Raw genomic sequence first — 7,162 nt, forward strand, 5'->3', positions numbered from 1 at the left:
AATAGAATGGTCAAAGATTAACATTTTGGATTTGTGGTTTTCATTCAGCAGGAAAATTTCTTTCAAGTTGTCATGGATGACATTGAGTGTGAGTACCTAGTGGTTTCACATTTATTGTATCTTTCCACATTGTAGCAGCTTTCTTATAAAATCCATTAAAGTGTGTTTTAATTGTCTTCATCATAAGTACACTCAACAACTCTCATTTTCATATCTTTAAATCCATTTTCATCATTGAAGACCATGTGCTTTGATTTTCTTTTCATCATATATCCTAATAACTATTTATTTTTTATGTATGTATGTGTGGTGTATTCATGAGTTTCTTTGTGTGTAAATATGAGTATACATGCAGAGGTAAGAGGTCACCAGTGTGGTCTTTTCTTCTATTCCTCTTTACCATACTTCTTGAGGTAAGAGATTTCCTCAAACCTCAACTTCAACTATTCATCTAGGCTCGTACTCACGCCTCCATCTCTCCAACACTAAGATCATGGGATGCAACATCATTACTGGATTTTCACATGGGATCTAGGTATCTGAACACAAATTCTCACACTTTACAGTGAGCACTTTGTCAAATGAATTATCTCCCAGGTCTAAGATTTTATTTCACACGTTTATTAAAGTTAATCATGCTACCATCTTTTATAATTTTTATGTTTACTGATGGTAGAGGATGAGGAAGAAAATAAAATAATACCATTTTAACCAAGAGACAGATGTGGAAGAAGCATTACAGGATAAGAGAGGTCACGGATGTGGAGATGACTTAAAATCAACAAGAATGAAAAGAATATCCCATCCTGAGAGATAACTACTGAAGCTTCATAGCAAAGCACTGATTTAATTTATATTTTAAGGAAGTATTTTCTGAAACACCTCATTATTTTAATAGGAAGGCATCCCTTTATGGCCTTCTTTTAGATCTTTATACATATTTCCTTACATATATTAGCACTCACAATATATTTCCAAAAGTTCTATTATTACAGCCAGACATTTTGGCTCATGCTTTTAATGTCACCACTGAAGAGGCACAGGCAAGACCATCTCTGTGAGGCCTAGACCATGTCAATTATGCAAGGGTCCAGGCCAGCCAGGGCTATATAAGTGAGCCTCATTCTAAAAAAAACCTTCTTTAAATAACTGTAGCAGTGAAGAAATTACCTATTAGCAAAGAGTTATAATGTTCCAGTACTAAAACAATTTAATAAATCTGAACAAACCTAAACAAAAGCAAATACAAAATAAAATAGAAAACAAAAAAAAACATTAGCTAAAATTTAATCTTTGAACTACTATGAATAAAAAAATAAAAATGAATGCTAGTAATTATTTCTCAGCTAGAAAATTTTGATTTTTTTTTATGAAATATCATTACCCCAGTCCACAACTGAACATTTGGAGTTAAGATCCTAAATAATGTTAGAATTCAATATATAATTGAACAGAATGAATCTGTCTGGTTCCTATGTAATAGTCGAATAATGTTTTATTTTATACCTTAATTTCCTACATTGGAATCACAGCTTCATAATGCAATTGAACAACCAGTAACAGACCTTTATTTCAAGTAATGCTTAGGGTCTTAACAATAAGAATATCTATGTGTAGGAAACCAACTTGACTGTCCAAATGTAAATAAAAAAGGATAACACTAATGAACCTTCCAAACTGGTTGCAGAAAAGCCCACAAGGCTTCAACTCTACAACACAGTAGGCAACTGAGGAAGATGGGAACAGAAGAAGCAGTCTTCCCTAGGAGGAACAAATCAACTTGTTTACCTGTGACAAATAGTCAGCCTTGAAAATATCCATACCAGTAGCACTATAATAATGGAACAGGTTATATTTGGTAGTATATTCTTCTATACATATACACACATACATGCAATCACAATTAGAGCTTTTCTAGGGGGAAAGGAGGACATAAATTTTAGATAAGGGGTATATAGGAGTGTTTGGAAGTAGAAAAAAAGGAGAAAGATTGTAATCAAATTTTAACCTCAAAATTAAATGGAGAAAGAAGTGTACCTGGTTCAGACAAGAGACACAGAGACTAGGTGGGAAAATATTGGCATATCTAAACTTTCACAACACATTTGATCTTGTGATTCCTGTACATTTTTCAGATATTGCTTTTGACCTAAATTTTAATTTTTCATACATTTTCCAATGATAAATCAATAATGTCCCATGAATTTTCTTTATGTTAGTATACTTTGGCTCAAGAACCAGTATTTAGTAATTTTGGCTATAGAACTCAATTGGTGGTGTTGTTTATGAAAGGAAAGGATGTCAAGTAAAGTTAATTCCCTGCAAATTACACTCAACAATCTTAATGTAATGAAATATAACCATTAAATGATATAAAAATATATAACTTTCAATTATCTTCTTTGATAATTATTTGAACGTTAAGTACTTACATGAACACATACAAAGTTGGTAAAAATCATAAAATTAATTGAAATGAATTATCTTTTAAAAAATAATTTTATTTTTTCATTATTATAGTTTTGTTATTTAAAACCAATTTTAAAATCTGATCATATTCTTCCCCTGTATCAAGTTTTTTCAGATCCTCTTCCTCTTCCTACCCCTCTAATTTTAAGTACTTTCTAAATATATACATATCTCCAAGAAATACTGGCACATGCCTTTAATCCCAGCACTTTGGAGGTGGACGTAGACTGATCCCTATGAGTTCAAGTGCAACTTAGTCTGCAGAGTGAGATCCAGGACAGCCAAGGGTACACAGAGAAACACTGTCTGGGGAAAAATAAACTGTGAAAACACCGATTGTGAACAAACCAAAGCACACACAATAATCTATAGAGTCCATTACATGTTGGTCAACTACTTCTGAACACAAGGCTTCACTGAAGTGGTTGATATATCCAGTGTGTCACTCCATTAAAGAAGACTGATATTTCCCTCTTCCAGCAGATATAAATGACAGTTCATTTATTAGCCTTTCCCCCCGTGACTAGGTCTTCATTCATACATGCATTCATTCATTCATTTTTAACAAAATACATTTGAATAAGGTAGAACAATACTATCATATCACAACTGGACAGGACAAACCAACAGAAGAAAAAAAGCCCAAGAGAAGAACCTGAGACTCATTCTTTCTGACACTGAACTGAAAAGCATAATACATACACAGAGGACTTGGTGAAGACACAAGTAGGCCCTGTGCATGCTCCCTCAGTCTTTGGGTTCATATGAGCTTTGCTCATGTTGGTTTAGAGGGCCTTGTTTCCTTGGAGTCCTCAATACACTCTGGTTTTGAGCCTCCTCTTCTGCCAGATTCTCTGAGGAGCAGAATTTGAGGGAAACATCACATTTAAGGTTGTGTGTTCCAAGGACTCTTCCTCTCTCTGTATAATGTCAGGCTGTAGGTCTCTCTATTTATTTCCATCTACTGAAGGATAAAGCTTCTCTGTGATAGTCAAATAAGACACTGATATATGAGTATAGCAGAATATCTTTATGAATCATTTTATTGCTATGTTTTTTTTTATTTATTCTTTGAGAACAATTTGGTTCTACCCTAGGTCCCTAGGCTAAAATTTGTTGTCTTTGTATTAATATAGTCTCTATCTCAACATCTTACACCTGGTATTGATGGAAAAATAATGTCCAGATTCCTCTTTCTTTGTACTTGAACAGGAGGTACTTATTGGTATTTCTCTATGAAATAAGGGTAACAGAGCACATTGAAGTAGGTGTTGCAGGGGCACCTAGAAGGGAGGTTCTGGTTTTGCTCTTCTGTCTGCATTTTGTGGTTCTGAGGTCTCACAATCTAGCTTAAAACTTGTTTTGTCTTAGAATATGTTTCAATTTTCCTTTTCCTAATTTCAAATAACCCCTTTTTTCAGTAAACTTTTTAACTGAAAAAAAAAATAATGTGAATAACAAGAATTCTAATAGTTTTAATTCAGATAGTTACTTCTAATACTTCGCTGGATTCAGGAGAACATAAAATTGGACAGGTATTAATTACCATGTAATAATATTGAGCAGTCTATTCAAAGTGAATACTTGTACTCAGAAACATTTTTTCACCCCAATATTGTTTTATATTTTATAAACTGATATGTCTTCAGAGTGAGTTCATAAATACCATACCTGTCTGAATCAATATTAGCATCTTTATCCTTTGATTTTAGTTTTCTAAGTGTAAGTTTTTATTTGCGTCCAAATGTGTATGTGTGTCTGTTGTGTGGTATGAAATATATCAATGAATGTATAAGAGTGGTGAGTGATATTTGTCACTATGAACATGAACAGAGAGACAAAAGATGGTACTGACTATGAATATCTATGCTACTAAACCTCATTCCCCTAGGCCAAGTTGTCCACTAAGCCTGGAACTCCATTAGGAAGGATTAATAGTCTGGTGGCCCATGCAATCTATTGGTCTCAATCTTATGAGCATTGGGTTAATCGTGTACTGACATGGCTGGCTTCTGACATAGGTTTTGTGAATCCTGATTCATATCATAATAATTTATTAGCAATTACTCTTCAGCACTGAAAGTATACTATTTTACTTGTTATCAATGACCAGTATCCATCTCCACATTTTCCTGATAGTATTCTTCATTTCCTTATTCCTGAAAATGTATGCCATAGAATTGAGCAATTGTGTCAAGACACTGACAAATGTAACCACATATTTCTCACTAGAAAGTAGCCATGTAGTTTATGCATATATTAATATGTATGGGACAAAGAACAAAACCACAATTGTAGCATTGCCTCCACAGGTAGAGAGAGCTTTACATCAACTTTCAGAGCTATGGGTTCTCAGAGAGACAAGACAGCACCATAAGAGACAAGCAGTAAGTAGAAGATAATGATGCAGATGGAACCACTATTTGCAGACATAAAAAAGAAAAAACAAAAATGTGTGACAGTGCAAGCAAGCTTCAGTAGTGGGAATAAGTCGTATATATATATATATATATATAAAATGACCAATGACATTGGGTCCACAGAAGGCCAGCTGCAAAGTAAAGATAATTTGTGTAATAAAATGCAAGAATCCCCCCTTCCCAGGCTACCATAAGCAAAATGCCACAGATTCTCCTGGTCTTGATAGAAGAATAGTAGTGGGGGTTTGCAAATGGCTAGATGGCAGTCCTAGGCCATGGCTTTAAGGACAATTACCTCCATACCAGTGAAAAAGTGGCAGTAAACTGTTGTGTCGTGAAACATTTGAGGAGATGGTTTCCTCTCATAAAAGAAGTCTACAATAAGCTAGAGTGTGACAACAGTGGAAGTACATGCATCTAGGAATGTCAAGAATATCAAGAAGCACATGAGGACTCCAGCAATGCAGGAGCATAGATCATGGTTGCCACAATTATTATTTTATTTCCAATTGTTGCTAAACCAGCTAGATCAGCAAAAATACAACAAACAGTATATTCTCAATATCTGGGTTCTGAGAAAGCCCTAGGATTACAAACTCATTGACAAAGCTCATGTTTTTCATGATTCTCAAGAGGAAGATGTAAGTAGAATGTGTTCATGTAAATCTGCAAATATGATAAAAATATGACATAGTTTATATTTCAATCAACACGTTTTTGAATTCTTATACAAAATTATATTGATTGATTTTATTACAATTATGAACAGAATATTAGAAAATTTTTAAGATTATTGTTGTGTGATAGGAAGAATTGAGGCAGAAAAAACACTGATTACTTAAAAATAATCATTTTTGTTATTAATGATGACAGCATCTACTAGTGTTAGTGGAGAGAAATACTTCACTGTAAAGTGTCCATGTTCATCAATCACTGGGAGATTTTTATGTGAAATATTAAAAGTCAGTTTGTAACTATATTGTAGATCTTAAAAAATGCTATAACTTACTAATTTTGTCAGAAATTCAAATTGTATAATGCAGGAGTGAATAACCTGCTGTGACTGGTTGGAGTATTGCCTTATCATCCAACAGGGGAAAAGTCAAATTACTGCAGAGTGCTCATAAAATTATGCTCATATTTTAAATACCTTTAAAAGTACAAAGGAAATTGGAACTTTAAATGAGTCAATTTATTTTTCATAATACTGAAATAGCTGTGGGATGTGTCAGCACTACACATGATGCATATGTTGAAAGTGTTATAATTTCTCATTTAATTCATCATTTTAAAACATAGTCAAAGGCTTATAAAAATCACAGTGTTATCATAGCATCAGAGTAAAATTAGTACAAAAATATCGGCTGCTACTCACAACTCAGCATCCTAGTCAATATCGGAGGCAAGGTGATTATTGTTTTTCTATTTATGTAAGAGTTATAATAAATATTTAAATTAAAGGGAAAACATATTAACCTGGGAATTTAAGAGACACAGGCTCCCATACCCTCAGGACTTCATGAAATCAACAAAGTATGAGTGTAAGAATTTTATTGCACTGCTGTTCTATCTAGTTTCCCCTCTATAAATATTAAATCATCTTCCTATTCATAAAGAGAGGAAAGTAAATGATGATTCATAAGGTGATTGACCAATGGCTTATATATGAAAATTTGTAGAAACACATAGATAAAGATCATCAACTTGTTCAACATAATTTAGGCCCTTGAGGATTAATTAATTGGCCCTTTCTTATGCAATGATAACTTGTTTAAGAAAATGCTATTCAACAAGACATGGTTTAAAATTCACTAACCAACATGTTCATACATAGCTTGTATGCTCATATCCAAGAGTTAGCAGAGGCACAAACTGAAAGAGCTAAAATGTCACTCATGGTAACATTTTCTAACCATAATAAGGGAAATTTATTAACTTGAGTAAGACACAATTGCTTTACCCTTTGACAGCTCTTCCTTAAAGACTACATAAATAGTCTAGCTCTAGCACATGTAATATGAAATCTATATCCACTCATGAGCTAAACCAAGGAAAATACAAGATAAAAAGAAAATCTATGAGTGACTGGATCAGATAGTGATCAATAATGATAGACAAAGAAGTCAATTTAACCATTATCATTCAGTGACAGCACAGAAATGCCAGAGAAGTATAAAGAACAAGCAAAGCACAGGGCGTGCTACATATACATGAAATTACATATACATGAAATATCACAAATTAAACTCAGCATTTTGTACAATGATGATACT

General features: G+C 33.4%; 1 pseudogene; it reads right to left on the reverse strand.

The window, feature by feature from the left end:
* Positions 1-4,561: 4,561 nt before the first annotated feature.
* LOC118581294 lies at positions 4,562-5,512 on the reverse strand (annotated as a pseudogene).
* Positions 5,513-7,162: the final 1,650 nt, after the last annotated feature.

This window comes from Onychomys torridus, chromosome 4 (genome assembly GCF_903995425.1).
Source record: "Onychomys torridus chromosome 4, mOncTor1.1, whole genome shotgun sequence".
Lineage (NCBI taxonomy): Eukaryota > Metazoa > Chordata > Mammalia > Rodentia > Cricetidae > Onychomys > Onychomys torridus.